The 21202-nt window shown below is 43.9% G+C and overlaps 4 non-coding genes across 4 annotated transcripts; all 4 read right to left on the bottom strand.

Moving 5' to 3' along the window:
- Window positions 1-975: 975 nt before the first annotated feature.
- TRNAW-CCA (transfer RNA tryptophan (anticodon CCA)) lies at window positions 976-1047 on the bottom strand. The gene has a single exon. It is a non-coding gene; the product is annotated as a tRNA-Trp (tRNA).
- A 7309-nt stretch (window positions 1048-8356) lies between these two features.
- TRNAW-CCA (transfer RNA tryptophan (anticodon CCA)) lies at window positions 8357-8428 on the bottom strand. The gene has a single exon. It is a non-coding gene; the product is annotated as a tRNA-Trp (tRNA).
- A 7311-nt stretch (window positions 8429-15739) lies between these two features.
- Window positions 15740-15811, bottom strand: TRNAW-CCA (transfer RNA tryptophan (anticodon CCA)). Its single transcript has one exon. It is a non-coding gene; the product is annotated as a tRNA-Trp (tRNA).
- Window positions 15812-16211: 400 nt separating this feature from the next.
- Window positions 16212-16283, bottom strand: TRNAW-CCA (transfer RNA tryptophan (anticodon CCA)). The gene has a single exon. It is a non-coding gene; the product is annotated as a tRNA-Trp (tRNA).
- Between the last annotated feature and the right edge of the window lie 4919 nt (window positions 16284-21202).

Genomic DNA, 21202 nt, shown 5'->3' with positions numbered 1-21202 from the left:
GCCTATGGGAGTGCCCACGGGTGCGTGAGTTATGGAACGACATCAGGTCATTAATTCTCACAGTTTGGAGCCTTGGGCTCCCTCCCACACCGGAGCCATATCTATTTCATTATTTACCTACACGAGAATCGAATCCTCCAGACAGAGGAAAACTGACTAAGAGCATACATATCTTACTTTTGGTCACCAAGCTGTGCCTACTTAGACATTGGCTTACCCCCACGCTCCCTACTATAGCTGAAATACTGAAGGAACTGCACTGTATAGTACATAGGGAATTATTACTAGCTATACGGAATTCTGAGTTGCACGCTAAAAAGTTCTTTCAGAAATGGAGGGCCTATTTACACTATCTACCAGACGAGAGTGAGCGACACAGGATAGTGACATATTTTGCATCTACCACATGGTACAGCCTGGAATTTTTGAAGGGAACATTGGGGAATCTAGCTCTCCCACCTGATGGGCCTGCTGGTAATGTCACACACTGAAACATGAGTGGTGTGCTAATCTATGATGTGTATGAATGTCAGCATATGACACAGATGTTCTTTTGTATTCATGCATTCTTTTTTTCACATTATGTGGGGAAATGTGTTTTGCCTCTTTTTTCTTTAGTTTTTTCTGTTGTTGATTGATAACATTGCTATGTTAAAAAGCACTATATTGGAAAATGCTGAAGTTTCATACAGAAGGTTGATGTCGTTGCTTAAGACGAGTGACATCCACGGACTCTCTGTCATGAAGTTTTGTACAAATCCTTGTATGTTGTTCCAGTGTCATATACTGTATGCTTCTGAGAATAAAAACTTTATTTAAAAAAAAAAATTTGAAATGAAGGCCAGGAAAGCTTATGTTCTTAAAAAATTGACATGAAGGCCAGTGATACCCTTCTTGAAGAAGGGCTGAGAACTGGTTAAAATTAGCAGGTTAAGAGCAATGTTTCTGTGCTTAAGCAAGGAGGAAAAGGACTCCTGACCCCAACGTGATTTGAACACACAACCTTCTGATCTGGAGTCAGATACGCTACCATTGCGCCACGGGGTTTAACTGGCACTGTGAGCTCTCACATTGATTCAGGACCCTTGATTTCATATCCTAGAAAGAAATTTCCATGGACAGCTTTTTTTCCATGGACAGCTATTTGTTCCAATAAAAACATTTCCAAGAAACAACCAACCTCTAAAAATTACCTTTTTAGCCTTCTTTCATTTCTCCCCCTAAACTGAGGCTATCGGCAACTGCCTATCTGATAGTCCTGTCTTGCTCTTGAGAAACATTTCAGAAAGAAGACTAAGACAGAAGTAGGAAACTTAGGAAAGCTTATGTTCGTAAAAAATTGACATGAAGGCCAGTGATACCCTTCTTGAAGAAGGACTGAGAACTGGTTAAAATTAGCAGGTTAAGAGCAATGTTTCTGTGCTTAAGCAAGAAGGGAGAGTACTACTGACCCCGACGTGATTTGAACACACAACCTTCTGATCTGGAGTGAGATGCGCTACCGTTGCACCACGAGGTCAACTCGCACTGTGGCCTTTCGCATTGATTCAGGACCCTTGATTTCATATCCTAGAAAGACATTTCCATGGACAGCTTTTTTCCATGGACAGCTTTTTGTTCCAATAAAAACATTTGTAAGAAGCAACCTACCTCTAAAAGTGACCTTTTTAGCATTCTTTCATTTCTCCCCCTAAACTGAGGCTATCGGCAACTGCCTATCTGATAGTCCTGTCTTGCTCTTGAGAAACATTTCAGAAAGAAGACTAAGACAGGGGGTAGGAAACTTAGGAAAGCTTATGTTTGTAAAATCTTGACATGAAGGCCAGTGATACCCTTCTTGAAGAAGGACTGAGAACTGGTTAAAATTAGCAGGTTAAGAGCAATGTTTCTGTGCTTAAGCAAGCTTTATGTTCCAATAAAAACATTTCCAAGAAACAACCAACCTCTAAAAGTTACCTTTTTAGCCTTCTTTCATTTCTCCCCCTAAACTGAGGCTATCCGCAACTGCCTATCTGATAGTCCTGTTTTGCTCTTGAGAAACATTTCAGAAAGAAGACTAAGACAGGGGGTAGGAAACTTAGGAAAGCTTATGTTCGTAAAAAATTGACATGAAGGACTTCCGGTTCCGGCGCACGGATGTAAGGAGTGCTCAGACAGAGCTCCGTCCGCACCGCTGCCTTCACCCGTTAACTGCCGCACATATCTGCACATCCAGGGACTCTGAATAGCTGCACTATCTTCTGAACGCTCCTGGGAACAAGATGGATCGTTTTATCTCCCGAGGCGGGGACGGACAAGGTCAGAGAGCGGGATTTCCTTCTCAGGCCGTGGGGGAGGGAGGAGGAGGTAAGATGGCGGAGATGCGCGCCACAACGGAAGTAACGGGACAGAATGCCCCACTTACACAGCAGGAGATACCGGCCCCCCTGCCACCTGATACTGACAACAGTCTTATCCCAGGACTGCCTTTCTCTATTAAAACTCTGGCCACACTTCTGGCGGCTGAAGTGGCTAAATTAGTGCTGACTGACATAAAACAACAGTTGGATTCCACTATAACGTCCTCCCTGTCAGCCATACAGGGGGAGGTTTCTCGTCACTCCTCTCAAATTGCTGAACTTGAAGAGAGATTAAATGTGGCTGAGGGGGAGATAATGATGACGAAGCAGCAACTACATAAATCTCAGAAACTTACAGCAGCGCTCCAGGAGAAAACGGATGACCTGGAAAATCGCTCCAGAAGGAGTAACCTTAGGCTAGTGGGTCTTCCTGAATCCATTCCGGGTCATATATTGCATATAATCTGCGCTGAAGAGTTGCCAACGGCGCTGGGGCTATCGGCCAAATGCTCAGTGGAGAGGGCCCACAGACTGGGACCTTTACGGCACACACTTCCTTCTACTACCACTACAGCTGACAGGTGATCGCCAAATATCTTAATTACGCTGAAAAAACTCTTATTCTGACAACTTACAAGAAACTGACTACCCCACTAATGATTAGAGGTCACCGTATACTCCTATTCAATGACTTTTCTGCTGAGGTGACCAAAAAACGGAAGGCCTTTTCCACAATATGCTCCCAGTTGGTGGCACAGCAGCGAAAATTTGTATTACAATACCCGGCTATCCTGAAAATTTTTAAGCCTGATGGTTCTATGGAGATATATCGCTCACCTGACGAAGCGCTGGCATCGCTACGCCTACGGGAGGTAGTGGAGTCCCATTCTGAGACAGAGAAGCACAAACGCCGCCGCCACAAAAGCCCGCCGCTGATCTTGGAAAGCATGGAGTGAGCTGTCCTCTTGTTTCTCTTCTGGAATATTGGACTGTTCTATGAATGAAGACCATCTCTCCTTACTAAGGAACTATGGAGGGACTATTGGATCTCTGTTTTCCTATTATTATTCTCCCTGGACGAGGAACGCTTCTGCATACAATCTCCGAGACAATTTGTTCCCCCTTTTTTTTTTTTTTTCTCTCTCTCTCTTTCTCTTTCCTTCTCTCCCTCCCCCTCTCCTCCTTCTCTGCTCATCTCGATTTCCCCCTTGCTCCTCCCTCCCTGCATCTCTTCTTATCCCGTGTTTCTCTTATCTTGTTACACTTCTTACTGCGTCCATACGGACGCTTATGGTCGGGGCCCGTCCTCAAGGGTCAGGTTGCCAACTGATAGATACATCGTATATGTGGATGTGCGAGGATCCGCTAATGGTCCGTGGAAGAAGTGAAGTCCTGACTTTACTTACCTCGCTAGGGCTCTTAGAGCCAAGATGGTTCTTATTGTTACAGTCTTGTTGTTATTTATTCGGTTTCATATTACTGTTTTGTGAGGCCATTCCCCCATGCTATGCAAGTCGTGTCGTCTGTGATACTTGTGCACATTGCTTTTGGTATACTGCTTACCTTGTTGTTTATATAGTCTTTAACTGCATTTCTATCCTTTTAATGCAAATTATTTAGTAATGAAAGTAGTAACGTGGAAAGTAAAAGGATTGCGGTCTCCTGGAAAGCGGTCACTAGTACTTCGACATTTGCAAAAATGAAAGGCTGATGTGGCGCTTCTCCAGGAGACCCACCTACTTACTGAGGACTTCATACGCCTTCAGAAGAGGTGGGTGGGGGCAGTAATAGGTTCTCCGGCAGTTGAGAGAAAAGGTGGTGTTTTAATCCTACTGCATTAAAACTTAGCTCAGTCTGTCCACTCACATTGGGAAGACTCAGGAGGTATGCTACAACATATGGTACTAGAAGAGGGGGGTCGCTTATATAGTATTTACAATGCATATGGCCCACATATAGGTAAACAGACCTTTTATGATACTTTGAGTGCGCGCCTCAGAGCAGACAATAACATATACAAAATACTCGGGGGAGATCTTAATACTGTGATGCGCACATCAGAAGATAGGAGACGCAGCACTGCGATCACTACCTCGTCTGAGGAGTTGTTTCTACAGAACCTCACACAAACTACTGATATGATTGACTCCTGAAGGTATTATAACCCGACTGACAGGGTGTTTACTCACTTTTCCCACGCACACCACTCGTGGTCGAGACTAGATTATCTTTTTCTTTCCCAGACACTTCTGCCCCAGACCATTAACACCCAAATACATAACATTGTGATATCAGACCACGTCCCGGTGTCCTTAGACCTACTAGACTCATATCCTCAGGGTACTGATAGGGTATGGAGATTCCCATCGTACCTACTAAAAGATGAACACTTTACACAACTGTTAAAACACTGGTGGGAAGAGTATAGTGATAACAACAACCAACATATGTCTGAACCCTTTTTATTTTGGGAGGCAGGTAAAGCAGTTCTGCGGGGGAAGATAATAGCGTATATTACTCATCAGAAGAAGAAGGCTTCGGAACAATACTCACGTGTGTCAAACACTTTAAGACAGGCCTACACGGAATTTTTGTCTACACCGACAAAGTCTAATAAGGAGATATGGGTACAAGCTCAGCGTGGTTTTGAGGCTTCCCAGGCAGCATTAGAGACTTTCCGCTCTGACCGATTTGCGGCTGAATTCTATAAATTTAGCAACAAGTCTGGCAGACTATTAGCCAATTTGGCAAGGGGACAGAGGAGGGTGACGCCCATTAAGCCAATGGTAGATGAGAGAGGTGTGTTAAAGAAGAACCCTAAGGACATAGCTGACATTCTTGGTCATTTTTATCAACAATTATATTCCAAGCAACACATAGATGAGGAGGGGGCTGCCTCCTTTATAAACACACTATCCCTGCCTTCCCTACACATGGATGACCTGTACATCCTCAATGCCCCTATCTCTGTGGAGGAGATAGAATCGACAATAAAAAACTTGAAAAACCAAAAGGCTCCGGGTCCAGACGGATATTCTGGAGAGTTCTTTAAAATCTTAAAAGATAAACTTAGTGTACCCTTGCAAAATGTTTATAATACTATTCTATCCACAGGTCATTTGCCACAATCGAGCAACATGGCCTACATAAAGGTTCTACATAAAGAGGGTAAGGACCCTTCCATGCCAGGTGCATACCGCCCAATATCGCTAATCAATGTGGATATAAAAATTCTAGCTAAGCTGCTCGCAGATAGATTAGCTTTGGTCATGCACAAACTAATTGGACACCACCAAGTAGGCTTTATTAAAAATAGAGCAGCAGTTTACAATATTAGAACTGTTCTGGCGGTGCAGGGAGCGGTTACTTCACAGCCTTACTCCAGCCAGGTCCCGGCTTTGTTAGCATTGGATGCGGAAAAAGCATTTGACCGCGTGGACTGGGCCTGGCTGGACATGGTATTAGACAAAGCTGGCATCCAGGGACAATTTAGATCCTTTTTAAGGGCATTCTATTCTGCCCCGGTGTCTAGGGTACATTTGCCAGGTTTTCTCTCTGCTCCTTTCCCCCTCCAGCGAGGTACAAGACAAGGATGTCCCTTATCGCCCCTCCTTTTCAATTTAACTTTGGAGCCATTGGCACAATATCTCTTACAGACCCAGGTGTATCGGGGAATTAGAGTGGGATCCACCGAGGTAAAAATTAGCTTCTTTGCAGACGACGCATTGTTGTATTTGAGTCAGCCGGAGACACAACTGGGAGAGGTCTTTAAGGCTCTAGATATGTTTGGGTCATACTCGGGTTACAGAGTTAATGTGGACAAATGTCAATTATTGTTCTTGGGGAATACCCCGTCCTTGCCTCTGCAGGTTCCGTCAGTCCAGGTGGCCAGACAACATATCACCTATCTCGGAATTAAGATTGGACGTACCCCCCTGTCACTTTATAACTTAAATTATCCCCCACTCATTAAAAAAATAGACAGGGAACTGCAACGCTGGAGCAAATTACCTTTGTCCCTCTCAGGTAGAACACAGCTCATAAAGATGATGAGTTTCTCTAAACTCTTATATATGTTACAGACGGTTCCACTGCTTCTACGACATGTTGATGTCAGGAAATTGCAGGCCATATCTACGAAATTTATTTGGTCCAATAAAAGGCCTAGGGTAGCATACGACACTCTGTGTTTAGCGAAGGGGACGGGGGATTACGTATTCCTAATGTACGTCTATATAATTTAGCGGCCGTTTTTCGCCATGTGCGGGACTGGATATTTGACACGTCTTATTTTTCAAATACCAAATTGGAGGAGGAGTTATGTCCTATAGGTAATCTCAAAATACTATTTCATCTCCCCTACAGAGATATCCCATCTCAGATAAGGAAAAACGTTTTATTTAGTGATACTCTGGCCACCTGGAAGACGTTGAGAAAATCATATGGACTACCATGGTGCCTCTCTAGATTCTATAGTTTGTGGCATGCACCAGCGTTGAAACATTGCTTCAGTAACCCGGTTCGTAAGATATGGGAGGACAGACGTGTAACTTCATTTGGGGATTTTCTTGACAATAGAGATGGGATTCTTTTAAGTTGGGAGGCCTTTAGAGAGAAATATGCTCTTCCAAACTCACATCATTGGTTCTATAATCAGCTATGTTCATATTTTGGCAGTCTGGTCCGAAGCTATAGATCAGTAGAAAAAAAAGGGAAATTTTGCACGCTCATGTGTACCTCCGCAAGTCATAAATCCTTATCACTCATCTACACAAACATCAGGGATGTAGTGTTAAGAGGGGCGGAAGAGAAGGCACTTTTAAAATGGTCTACCCACATTAATGACCCGGATTTACAGTCCCATATACGAGAAGGTCTTTTAGCGGTAGGCAATTCTACTCCGAGTTCACAGCTTCAAGAAATACACTGGCGTATCATTCATAAAGCAACATATGCATTCAACTGGAAAGGCACTCACCCTCCCCCTCCATACTTGGACCATTGTCCCACATGTCACTTACCTAGAGCAGATTTGTGGCATTGCCTATGGGAGTGCCCACGGGTGCGTGAGTTATGGAACGACATCAGGTCATTAATTCTCACAGTTTGGAGCCTTGGGCTCCCTCCCACACCGGAGCCATATCTATTTCATTATTTACCTACACGAGAATCGAATCCTCCAGACAGAGGAAAACTGACTAAGAGCATACATATCTTACTTTTGGTCACCAAGCTGTGCCTACTTAGACATTGGCTTACCCCCACGCTCCCTACTATAGCTGAAATACTGAAGGAACTGCACTGTATAGTACATAGGGAATTATTACTAGCTATACGGAATTCTGAGTTGCACGCTAAAAAGTTCTTTCAGAAATGGAGGGCCTATTTACACTATCTACCAGACGAGAGTGAGCGACACAGGATAGTGACATATTTTGCATCTACCACATGGTACAGCCTGGAATTTTTGAAGGGAACATTGGGGAATCTAGCTCTCCCACCTGATGGGCCTGCTGGTAATGTCACACACTGAAACATGAGTGGTGTGCTAATCTATGATGTGTATGAATGTCAGCATATGACACAGATGTTCTTTTGTATTCATGCATTCTTTTTTTCACATTATGTGGGGAAATGTGTTTTGCCTCTTTTTTCTTTAGTTTTTTCTGTTGTTGATTGATAACATTGCTATGTTAAAAAGCACTATATTGGAAAATGCTGAAGTTTCATACAGAAGGTTGATGTCGTTGCTTAAGACGAGTGACATCCACGGACTCTCTGTCATGAAGTTTTGTACAAATCCTTGTATGTTGTTCCAGTGTCATATACTGTATGCTTCTGAGAATAAAAACTTTATTTAAAAAAAAAAATTTGAAATGAAGGCCAGGAAAGCTTATGTTCTTAAAAAATTGACATGAAGGCCAGTGATACCCTTCTTGAAGAAGGGCTGAGAACTGGTTAAAATTAGCAGGTTAAGAGCAATGTTTCTGTGCTTAAGCAAGGAGGAAAAGGACTCCTGACCCCAACGTGATTTGAACACACAACCTTCTGATCTGGAGTCAGATACGCTACCATTGCGCCACGGGGTTTAACTGGCACTGTGAGCTCTCACATTGATTCAGGACCCTTGATTTCATATCCTAGAAAGAAATTTCCATGGACAGCTTTTTTTCCATGGACAGCTATTTGTTCCAATAAAAACATTTCCAAGAAACAACCAACCTCTAAAAATTACCTTTTTAGCCTTCTTTCATTTCTCCCCCTAAACTGAGGCTATCGGCAACTGCCTATCTGATAGTCCTGTCTTGCTCTTGAGAAACATTTCAGAAAGAAGACTAAGACAGAAGTAGGAAACTTAGGAAAGCTTATGTTCGTAAAAAATTGACATGAAGGCCAGTGATACCCTTCTTGAAGAAGGACTGAGAACTGGTTAAAATTAGCAGGTTAAGAGCAATGTTTCTGTGCTTAAGCAAGAAGGGAGAGTACTACTGACCCCGACGTGATTTGAACACACAACCTTCTGATCTGGAGTGAGATGCGCTACCGTTGCACCACGAGGTCAACTCGCACTGTGGCCTTTCGCATTGATTCAGGACCCTTGATTTCATATCCTAGAAAGACATTTCCATGGACAGCTTTTTTCCATGGACAGCTTTTTGTTCCAATAAAAACATTTGTAAGAAGCAACCTACCTCTAAAAGTGACCTTTTTAGCATTCTTTCATTTCTCCCCCTAAACTGAGGCTATCGGCAACTGCCTATCTGATAGTCCTGTCTTGCTCTTGAGAAACATTTCAGAAAGAAGACTAAGACAGGGGGTAGGAAACTTAGGAAAGCTTATGTTTGTAAAATCTTGACATGAAGGCCAGTGATACCCTTCTTGAAGAAGGACTGAGAACTGGTTAAAATTAGCAGGTTAAGAGCAATGTTTCTGTGCTTAAGCAAGCTTTATGTTCCAATAAAAACATTTCCAAGAAACAACCAACCTCTAAAAGTTACCTTTTTAGCCTTCTTTCATTTCTCCCCCTAAACTGAGGCTATCCGCAACTGCCTATCTGATAGTCCTGTTTTGCTCTTGAGAAACATTTCAGAAAGAAGACTAAGACAGGGGGTAGGAAACTTAGGAAAGCTTATGTTCGTAAAAAATTGACATGAAGGACTTCCGGTTCCGGCGCACGGATGTAAGGAGTGCTCAGACAGAGCTCCGTCCGCACCGCTGCCTTCACCCGTTAACTGCCGCACATATCTGCACATCCAGGGACTCTGAATAGCTGCACTATCTTCTGAACGCTCCTGGGAACAAGATGGATCGTTTTATCTCCCGAGGCGGGGACGGACAAGGTCAGAGAGCGGGATTTCCTTCTCAGGCCGTGGGGGAAGGAGGAGGAGGTAAGATGGCGGAGATGCGCGCCACAACGGAAGTAACGGGACAGAATGCCCCACTTACACAGCAGGAGATACCGGCCCCCCTGCCACCTGATACTGACAACAGTCTTATCCCAGGACTGCCTTTCTCTATTAAAACTCTGGCCACACTTCTGGCGGCTGAAGTGGCTAAATTAGTGCTGACTGACATAAAACAACAGTTGGATTCCACTATAACGTCCTCCCTGTCAGCCATACAGGGGGAGGTTTCTCGTCACTCCTCTCAAATTGCTGAACTTGAAGAGAGATTAAATGTGGCTGAGGGGGAGATAATGATGACGAAGCAGCAACTACATAAATCTCAGAAACTTACAGCAGCGCTCCAGGAGAAAACGGATGACCTGGAAAATCGCTCCAGAAGGAGTAACCTTAGGCTAGTGGGTCTTCCTGAATCCATTCCGGGTCATATATTGCATATAATCTGCGCTGAAGAGTTGCCAACGGCGCTGGGGCTATCGGCCAAATGCTCAGTGGAGAGGGCCCACAGACTGGGACCTTTACGGCACACACTTCCTTCTACTACCACTACAGCTGACAGGTGATCGCCAAATATCTTAATTACGCTGAAAAAACTCTTATTCTGACAACTTACAAGAAACTGACTACCCCACTAATGATTAGAGGTCACCGTATACTCCTATTCAATGACTTTTCTGCTGAGGTGACCAAAAAACGGAAGGCCTTTTCCACAATATGCTCCCAGTTGGTGGCACAGCAGCGAAAATTTGTATTACAATACCCGGCTATCCTGAAAATTTTTAAGCCTGATGGTTCTATGGAGATATATCGCTCACCTGACGAAGCGCTGGCATCGCTACGCCTACGGGAGGTAGTGGAGTCCCATTCTGAGACAGAGAAGCACAAACGCCGCCGCCACAAAAGCCCGCCGCTGATCTTGGAAAGCATGGAGTGAGCTGTCCTCTTGTTTCTCTTCTGGAATATTGGACTGTTCTATGAATGAAGACCATCTCTCCTTACTAAGGAACTATGGAGGGACTATTGGATCTCTGTTTTCCTATTATTATTCTCCCTGGACGAGGAACGCTTCTGCATACAATCTCCGAGACAATTTGTTCCCCCTTTTTTTTTTTTTTTCTCTCTCTCTCTTTCTCTTTCCTTCTCTCCCTCCCCCTCTCCTCCTTCTCTGCTCATCTCGATTTCCCCCTTGCTCCTCCCTCCCTGCATCTCTTCTTATCCCGTGTTTCTCTTATCTTGTTACACTTCTTACTGCGTCCATACGGACGCTTATGGTCGGGGCCCGTCCTCAAGGGTCAGGTTGCCAACTGATAGATACATCGTATATGTGGATGTGCGAGGATCCGCTAATGGTCCGTGGAAGAAGTGAAGTCCTGACTTTACTTACCTCGCTAGGGCTCTTAGAGCCAAGATGGTTCTTATTGTTACAGTCTTGTTGTTATTTATTCGGTTTCATATTACTGTTTTGTGAGGCCATTCCCCCATGCTATGCAAGTCGTGTCGTCTGTGATACTTGTGCACATTGCTTTTGGTATACTGCTTACCTTGTTGTTTATATAGTCTTTAACTGCATTTCTATCCTTTTAATGCAAATTATTTAGTAATGAAAGTAGTAACGTGGAAAGTAAAAGGATTGCGGTCTCCTGGAAAGCGGTCACTAGTACTTCGACATTTGCAAAAATGAAAGGCTGATGTGGCGCTTCTCCAGGAGACCCACCTACTTACTGAGGACTTCATACGCCTTCAGAAGAGGTGGGTGGGGGCAGTAATAGGTTCTCCGGCAGTTGAGAGAAAAGGTGGTGTTTTAATCCTACTGCATAAAAACTTAGCTCAGTCTGTCCACTCACATTGGGAAGACTCAGGAGGTATGCTACAACATATGATACTAGAAGAGGGGGGTCGCTTATATAGTATTTACAATGCATATGGCCCACATATAGGTAAACAGACCTTTTATGATACTTTGAGTGCGCGCCTCAGAGCAGACAATAACATATACAAAATACTCGGGGGAGATCTTAATACTGTGATGCGCACATCAGAAGATAGGAGACGCAGCACTGCGATCACTACCTCGTCTGAGGAGTTGTTTCTACAGAACCTCACACAAACTACTGATATGATTGACTCCTGAAGGTATTATAACCCGACTGACAGGGTGTTTACTCACTTTTCCCACGCACACCACTCGTGGTCGAGACTAGATTATCTTTTTCTTTCCCAGACACTTCTGCCCCAGACCATTAACACCCAAATACATAACATTGTGATATCAGACCACGTCCCGGTGTCCTTAGACCTACTAGACTCATATCCTCAGGGTACTGATAGGGTATGGAGATTCCCATCGTACCTACTAAAAGATGAACACTTTACACAACTGTTAAAACACTGGTGGGAAGAGTATAGTGATAACAACAACCAACATATGTCTGAACCCTTTTTATTTTGGGAGGCAGGTAAAGCAGTTCTGCGGGGGAAGATAATAGCGTATATTACTCATCAGAAGAAGAAGGCTTCGGAACAATACTCACGTGTGTCAAACACTTTAAGACAGGCCTACACGGAATTTTTGTCTACACCGACAAAGTCTAATAAGGAGATATGGGTACAAGCTCAGCGTGGTTTTGAGGCTTCCCAGGCAGCATTAGAGACTTTCCGCTCTGACCGATTTGCGGCTGAATTCTATAAATTTAGCAACAAGTCTGGCAGACTATTAGCCAATTTGGCAAGGGGACAGAGGAGGGTGACGCCCATTAAGCCAATGGTAGATGAGAGAGGTGTGTTAAAGAAGAACCCTAAGGACATAGCTGACATTCTGGGTCATTTTTATCAACAATTATATTCCAAGCAACACATAGATGAGGAGGGGGCTGCCTCCTTTATAAACACACTATCCCTGCCTTCCCTACACATGGATGACCTGTACATCCTCAATGCCCCTATCTCTGTGGAGGAGATAGAATCGACAATAAAAAACTTGAAAAACCAAAAGGCTCCGGGTCCAGACGGATATTCTGGAGAGTTCTTTAAAATCTTAAAAGATAAACTTAGTGTACCCTTGCAAAATGTTTATAATACTATTCTATCCACAGGTCATTTGCCACAATCGAGCAACATGGCCTACATAAAGGTTCTACATAAAGAGGGTAAGGACCCTTCCATGCCAGGTGCATACCGCCCAATATCGCTAATCAATGTGGATATAAAAATTCTAGCTAAGCTGCTCGCAGATAGATTAGCTTTGGTCATGCACAAACTAATTGGACACCACCAAGTAGGCTTTATTAAAAATAGAGCAGCAGTTTACAATATTAGAACTGTTCTGGCGGTGCAGGGAGCGGTTACTTCACAGCCTTACTCCAGCCAGGTCCCGGCTTTGTTAGCATTGGATGCGGAAAAAGCATTTGACCGCGTGGACTGGGCCTGGCTGGACATGGTATTAGACAAAGCTGGCATCCAGGGACAATTTAGATCCTTTTTAAGGGCATTCTATTCTGCCCCGGTGTCTAGGGTACATTTGCCAGGTTTTCTCTCTGCTCCTTTCCCCCTCCAGCGAGGTACAAGACAAGGATGTCCCTTATCGCCCCTCCTTTTCAATTTAACTTTGGAGCCATTGGCACAATATCTCTTACAGACCCAGGTGTATCGGGGAATTAGAGTGGGATCCACCGAGGTAAAAATTAGCTTCTTTGCAGACGACGCATTGTTGTATTTGAGTCAGCCGGAGACACAACTGGGAGAGGTCTTTAAGGCTCTAGATATGTTTGGGTCATACTCGGGTTACAGAGTTAATGTGGACAAATGTCAATTATTGTTCTTGGGGAATACCCCGTCCTTGCCTCTGCAGGTTCCGTCAGTCCAGGTGGCCAGACAACATATCACCTATCTCGGAATTAAGATTGGACGTACCCCCCTGTCACTTTATAACTTAAATTATCCCCCACTCATTAAAAAAATAGACAGGGAACTGCAACGCTGGAGCAAATTACCTTTGTCCCTCTCAGGTAGAACACAGCTCATAAAGATGATGAGTTTCTCTAAACTCTTATATATGTTACAGACGGTTCCACTGCTTCTACGACATGTTGATGTCAGGAAATTGCAGGCCATATCTACGAAATTTATTTGGTCCAATAAAAGGCCTAGGGTAGCATACGACACTCTGTGTTTAGCGAAGGGGACGGGGGGATTACGTATTCCTAATGTACGTCTATATAATTTAGCGGCCGTTTTTCGCCATGTGCGGGACTGGATATTTGACACGTCTTATTTTTCAAATACCAAATTGGAGGAGGAGTTATGTCCTATAGGTAATCTCAAAATACTATTTCATCTCCCCTACAGAGATATCCCATCTCAGATAAGGAAAAACGTTTTATTTAGTGATACTCTGGCCACCTGGAAGACGTTGAGAAAATCATATGGACTACCATGGTGCCTCTCTAGATTCTATAGTTTGTGGCATGCACCAGCGTTGAAACATTGCTTCAGTAACCCGGTTCGTAAGATATGGGAGGACAGACGTGTAACTTCATTTGGGGATTTTCTTGACAATAGAGATGGGATTCTTTTAAGTTGGGAGGCCTTTAGAGAGAAATATGCTCTTCCAAACTCACATCATTGGTTCTATAATCAGCTATGTTCATATTTTGGCAGTCTGGTCCGAAGCTATAGATCAGTAGAAAAACAAGGGAAATTTTGCACGCTCATGTGTACCTCCGCAAGTCATAAATCCTTATCACTCATCTACACAAACATCAGGGATGTAGTGTTAAGAGGGGCGGAAGAGAAGGCACTTTTAAAATGGTCTACCCACATTAATGACCCGGATTTACAGTCCCATATACGAGAAGGTCTTTTAGCGGTAGGCAATTCTACTCCGAGTTCACAGCTTCAAGAAATACACTGGCGTATCATTCATAAAGCAACATATGCATTCAACTGGAAAGGCACTCACCCTCCCCCTCCATACTTGGACCATTGTCCCACATGTCACTTACCTAGAGCAGATTTGTGGCATTGCCTATGGGAGTGCCCACGGGTGCGTGAGTTATGGAACGACATCAGGTCATTAATTCTCACAGTTTGGAGCCTTGGGCTCCCTCCCACACCGGAGCCATATCTATTTCATTATTTACCTACACGAGAATCGAATCCTCCAGACAGAGGAAAACTGACTAAGAGCATACATATCTTACTTTTGGTCACCAAGCTGTGCCTACTTAGACATTGGCTTACCCCCACGCTCCCTACTATAGCTGAAATACTGAAGGAACTGCACTGTATAGTACATAGGGAATTATTACTAGCTATACGGAATTCTGAGTTGCACGCTAAAAAGTTCTTTCAGAAATGGAGGGCCTATTTACACTATCTACCAGACGAGAGTGAGCGACACAGGATAGTGACATATTTTGCATCTACCACATGGTACAGCCTGGAATTTTTGAAGGGAACATTGGGGAATCTAGCTCTCCCACCTGATGGGCCTGCTGGTAATGTCACACACTGAAACATGAGTGGTGTGCTAATCTATGATGTGTATGAATGTCAGCATATGACACAGATGTTCTTTTGTATTCATGCATTCTTTTTTTCACATTATGTGGGGAAATGTGTTTTGCCTCTTTTTTCTTTAGTTTTTTCTGTTGTTGATTGATAACATTGCTATGTTAAAAAGCACTATATTGGAAAATGCTGAAGTTTCATACAGAAGGTTGATGTCGTTGCTTAAGACGAGTGACATCCACGGACTCTCTGTCATGAAGTTTTGTACAAATCCTTGTATGTTGTTCCAGTGTCATATACTGTATGCTTCTGAGAATAAAAACTTTATTTAAAAAAAAAAAATTTGAAATGAAGGCCAGGAAAGCTTATGTTCTTAAAAAATTGACATGAAGGCCAGTGATACCCTTCTTGAAGAAGGGCTGAGAACTGGTTAAAATTAGCAGGTTAAGAGCAATGTTTCTGTGCTTAAGCAAGGAGGAAAAGGACTCCTGACCCCAACGTGATTTGAACACACAACCTTCTGATCTGGAGTCAGATACGCTACCATTGCGCCACGGGGTTTAACTGGCACTGTGAGCTCTCACATTGATTCAGGACCCTTGATTTCATATCCTAGAAAGAAATTTCCATGGACAGCTTTTTTTCCATGGACAGCTATTTGTTCCAATAAAAACATTTCCAAGAAACAACCAACCTCTAAAAATTACCTTTTTAGCCTTCTTTCATTTCTCCCCCTAAACTGAGGCTATCGGCAACTGCCTATCTGATAGTCCTGTCTTGCTCTTGAGAAACATTTCAGAAAGAAGACTAAGACAGAAGTAGGAAACTTAGGAAAGCTTATGTTCGTAAAAAATTGACATGAAGGCCAGTGATACCCTTCTTGAAGAAGGACTGAGAACTGGTTAAAATTAGCAGGTTAAGAGCAATGTTTCTGTGCTTAAGCAAGAAGGGAGAGTACTACTGACCCCGACGTGATTTGAACACGCAACCTTCTGATCTGGAGTGAGATGCGCTACCGTTGCACCACGAGGTCAACTCGCACTGTGGCCTTTCGCATTGATTCAGGACCCTTGATTTCATATCCTAGAAAGACATTTCCATGGACAGCTTTTTTCCATGGACAGCTTTTTGTTCCAATAAAAACATTTGTAAGAAGCAACCTACCTCTAAAAGTGACCTTTTTAGCATTCTTTCATTTCTCCCCCTAAACTGAGGCTATCGGCAACTGCCTATCTGATAGTCCTGTCTTGCTCTTGAGAAACATTTCAGAAAGAAGACTAAGACAGGGGGTAGGAAACTTAGGAAAGCTTATGTTTGTAAAATCTTGACATGAAGGCCAGTGATACCCTTCTTGAAGAAGGACTGAGAACTGGTTAAAATTAGCAGGTTAAGAGCAATGTTTCTGTGCTTAAGCAAGCTTTATGTTCCAATAAAAACATTTCCAAGAAACAACCAACCTCTAAAAGTTACCTTTTTAGCCTTCTTTCATTTCTCCCCCTAAACTGAGGCTATCCGCAACTGCCTATCTGATAGTCCTGTTTTGCTCTTGAGAAACATTTCAGAAAGAAGACTAAGACAGGGGGTAGGAAACTTAGGAAAGCTTATGTTCGTAAAAAATTGACATGAAGGACTTCCGGTTCCGGCGCACGGATGTAAGGAGTGCTCAGACAGAGCTCCGTCCGCACCGCTGCCTTCACCCGTTAACTGCCGCACATATCTGCACATCCAGGGACTCTGAATAGCTGCACTATCTTCTGAACGCTCCTGGGAACAAGATGGATCGTTTTATCTCCCGAGGCGGGGACGGACAAGGTCAGAGAGCGGGATTTCCTTCTCAGGCCGTGGGGGAGGGAGGAGGAGGTAAGATGGCGGAGATGCGCGCCACAACGGAAGTAACGGGACAGAATGCCCCACTTACACAGCAGGAGATACCGGCCCCCCTGCCACCTGATACTGACAACAGTCTTATCCCAGGACTGCCTTTCTCTATTAAAACTCTGGCCACACTTCTGGCGGCTGAAGTGGCTAAATTAGTGCTGACTGACATAAAACAACAGTTGGATTCCACTATAACGTCCTCCCTGTCAGCCATACAGGGGGAGGTTTCTCGTCACTCCTCTCAAATTGCTGAACTTGAAGAGAGATTAAATGTGGCTGAGGGGGAGATAATGATGACGAAGCAGCAACTACATAAATCTCAGAAACTTACAGCAGCGCTCCAGGAGAAAACGGATGACCTGGAAAATCGCTCCAGAAGGAGTAACCTTAGGCTAGTGGGTCTTCCTGAATCCATTCCGGGTCATATATTGCATATAATCTGCGCTGAAGAGTTGCCAACGGCGCTGGGGCTATCGGCCAAATGCTCAGTGGAGAGGGCCCACAGACTGGGACCTTTACGGCACACACTTCCTTCTACTACCACTACAGCTGACAGGTGATCGCCAAATATCTTAATTACGCTGAAAAAACTCTTATTCTGACAACTTACAAGAAACTGACTACCCCACTAATGATTAGAGGTCACCGTATACTCCTATTCAATGACTTTTCTGCTGAGGTGACCAAAAAACGGAAGGCCTTTTCCACAATATGCTCCCAGTTGGTGGCACAGCAGCGAAAATTTGTATTACAATACCCGGCTATCCTGAAAATTTTTAAGCCTGATGGTTCTATGGAGATATATCGCTCACCTGACGAAGCGCTGGCATCGCTACGCCTACGGGAGGTAGTGGAGTCCCATTCTGAGACAGAGAAGCACAAACGCCGCCGCCACAAAAGCCCGCCGCTGATCTTGGAAAGCATGGAGTGAGCTGTCCTCTTGTTTCTCTTCTGGAATATTGGACTGTTCTATGAATGAAGACCATCTCTCCTTACTAAGGAACTATGGAGGGACTATTGGATCTCTGTTTTCCTATTATTATTCTCCCTGGACGAGGAACGCTTCTGCATACAATCTCCGAGACAATTTGTTCCCCCTTTTTTTTTTTTTTTTCTCTCTCTCTTTCTCTTTCCTTCTCTCCCTCCCCCTCTCCTCCTTCTCTGCTCATCTCGATTTCCCCCTTGCTCCTCCCTCCCTGCATCTCTTCTTATCCCGTGTTTCTCTTATCTTGTTACACTTCTTACTGCGTCCATACGGACGCTTATGGTCGGGGCCCGTCCTCAAGGGTCAGGTTGCCAACTGATAGATACATCGTATATGTGGATGTGCGAGGATCCGCTAATGGTCCGTGGAAGAAGTGAAGTCCTGACTTTACTTACCTCGCTAGGGCTCTTAGAGCCAAGATGGTTCTTATTGTTACAGTCTTGTTGTTATTTATTCGGTTTCATATTACTGTTTTGTGAGGCCATTCCCCCATGCTATGCAAGTCGTGTCGTCTGTGATACTTGTGCACATTGCTTTTGGTATACTGCTTACCTTGTTGTTTATATAGTCTTTAACTGCATTTCTATCCTTTTAATGCAAATTATTTAGTAATGAAAGTAGTAACGTGGAAAGTAAAAGGATTGCGGTCTCCTGGAAAGCGGTCACTAGTACTTCGACATTTGCAAAAATGAAAGGCTGATGTGGCGCTTCTCCAGGAGACCCACCTACTTACTGAGGACTTCATACGCCTTCAGAAGAGGTGGGTGGGGGCAGTAATAGGTTCTCCGGCAGTTGAGAGAAAAGGTGGTGTTTTAATCCTACTGCATAAAAACTTAGCTCAGTCTGTCCACTCACATTGGGAAGACTCAGGAGGTATGCTACAACATATGGTACTAGAAGAGGGGGGTCGCTTATATAGTATTTACAATGCATATGGCCCACATATAGGTAAACAGACCTTTTATGATACTTTGAGTGCGCGCCTCAGAGCAGACAATAACATATACAAAATACTCGGGGGAGATCTTAATACTGTGATGCGCACATCAGAAGATAGGAGACGCAGCACTGCGATCACTACCTCGTCTGAGGAGTTGTTTCTACAGAACCTCACACAAACTACTGATATGATTGACTCCTGAAGGTATTATAACCCGACTGACAGGGTGTTTACTCACTTTTCCCACGCACACCACTCGTGGTCGAGACTAGATTATCTTTTTCTTTCCCAGACACTTCTGCCCCAGACCATTAACACCCAAATACATAACATTGTGATATCAGACCACGTCCCGGTGTCCTTAGACCTACTAGACTCATATCCTCAGGGTACTGATAGGGTATGGAGATTCCCATCGTACCTACTAAAAGATGAACACTTTACACAACTGTTAAAACACTGGTGGGAAGAGTATAGTGATAACAACAACCAACATATGTCTGAACCCTTTTTATTTTGGGAGGCAGGTAAAGCAGTTCTGCGGGGGAAGATAATAGCGTATATTACTCATCAGAAGAAGAAGGCTTCGGAACAATACTCACGTGTGTCAAACACTTTAAGACAGGCCTACACGGAATTTTTGTCTACACCGACAAAGTCTAATAAGGAGATATGGGTACAAGCTCAGCGTGGTTTTGAGGCTTCCCAGGCAGCATTAGAGACTTTCCGCTCTGACCGATTTGCGGCTGAATTCTATAAATTTAGCAACAAGTCTGGCAGACTATTAGCCAATTTGGCAAGGGGACAGAGGAGGGTGACGCCCATTAAGCCAATGGTAGATGAGAGAGGTGTGTTAAAGAAGAACCCTAAGGACATAGCTGACATTCTGGGTCATTTTTATCAACAATTATATTCCAAGCAACACATAGATGAGGAGGGGGCTGCCTCCTTTATAAACACACTATCCCTGCCTTCCCTACACATGGATGACCTGTACATCCTCAATGCCCCTATCTCTGTGGAGGAGATAGAATCGACAATAAAAAACTTGAAAAACCAAAAGGCTCCGGGTCCAGACGGATATTCTGGAGAGTTCTTTAAAATCTTAAAAGATAAACTTAGTGTACCCTTGCAAAATGTTTATAATACTATTCTATCCACAGGTCATTTGCCACAATCGAGCAACATGGCCTACATAAAGGTTCTACATAAAGAGGGTAAGGACCCTTCCATGCCAGGTGCATACCGCCCAATATCGCTAATCAATGTGGATATAAAAATTCTAGCTAAGCTGCTCGCAGATAGATTAGCTTTGGTCATGCACAAACTAATTGGACACCACCAAGTAGGCTTTATTAAAAATAGAGCAGCAGTTTACAATATTAGAACTGTTCTGGCGGTGCAGGGAGCGGTTACTTCACAGCCTTACTCCAGCCAGGTCCCGGCTTTGTTAGCATTGGATGCGGAAAAAGCATTTGACCGCGTGGACTGGGCCTGGCTGGACATGGTATTAGACAAAGCTGGCATCCAGGGACAATTTAGATCCTTTTTAAGGGCATTCTATTCTGCCCCGGTGTCTAGGGTACATTTGCCAGGTTTTCTCTCTGCTCCTTTCCCCCTCCAGCGAGGTACAAGACAAGGATGTCCCTTATCGCCCCTCCTTTTCAATTTAACTTTGGAGCCATTGGCACAATATCTCTTACAGACCCAGGTGTATCGGGGAATTAGAGTGGGATCCACCGAGGTAAAAATTAGCTGCTTTGCAGACGACGCATTGTTGTATTTGAGTCAGCCGGAGACACAACTGGGAGAGGTCTTTAAGGCTCTAGATATGTTTGGGTCATACTCGGGTTACAGAGTTAATGTGGACAAATGTCAATTATTGTTCTTGGGGAATACCCCGTCTTTGCCTCTGCAGGTTCCGTCAGTCCAGGTGGCCAGACAACATATCACCTATCTCGGAATTAAGATTGGACGTACCCCCCTGTCACTTTATAACTTAAATTATCCCCCACTCATTAAAAAAATAGACAGGGAACTGCAACGCTGGAGCAAATTACCTTTGTCCCTCTCAGGTAGAACACAGCTCATAAAGATGATGAGTTTCTCTAAACTCTTATATATGTTACAGACGGTTCCACTGCTTCTA

This window comes from Hyla sarda, chromosome 4 (assembly GCF_029499605.1).
Source record: "Hyla sarda isolate aHylSar1 chromosome 4, aHylSar1.hap1, whole genome shotgun sequence".
Lineage (NCBI taxonomy): Eukaryota > Metazoa > Chordata > Amphibia > Anura > Hylidae > Hyla > Hyla sarda.
Note: the sequence above shows the minus strand (reverse complement) of the source record. Positions and strands in the feature narration are given on the sequence as shown.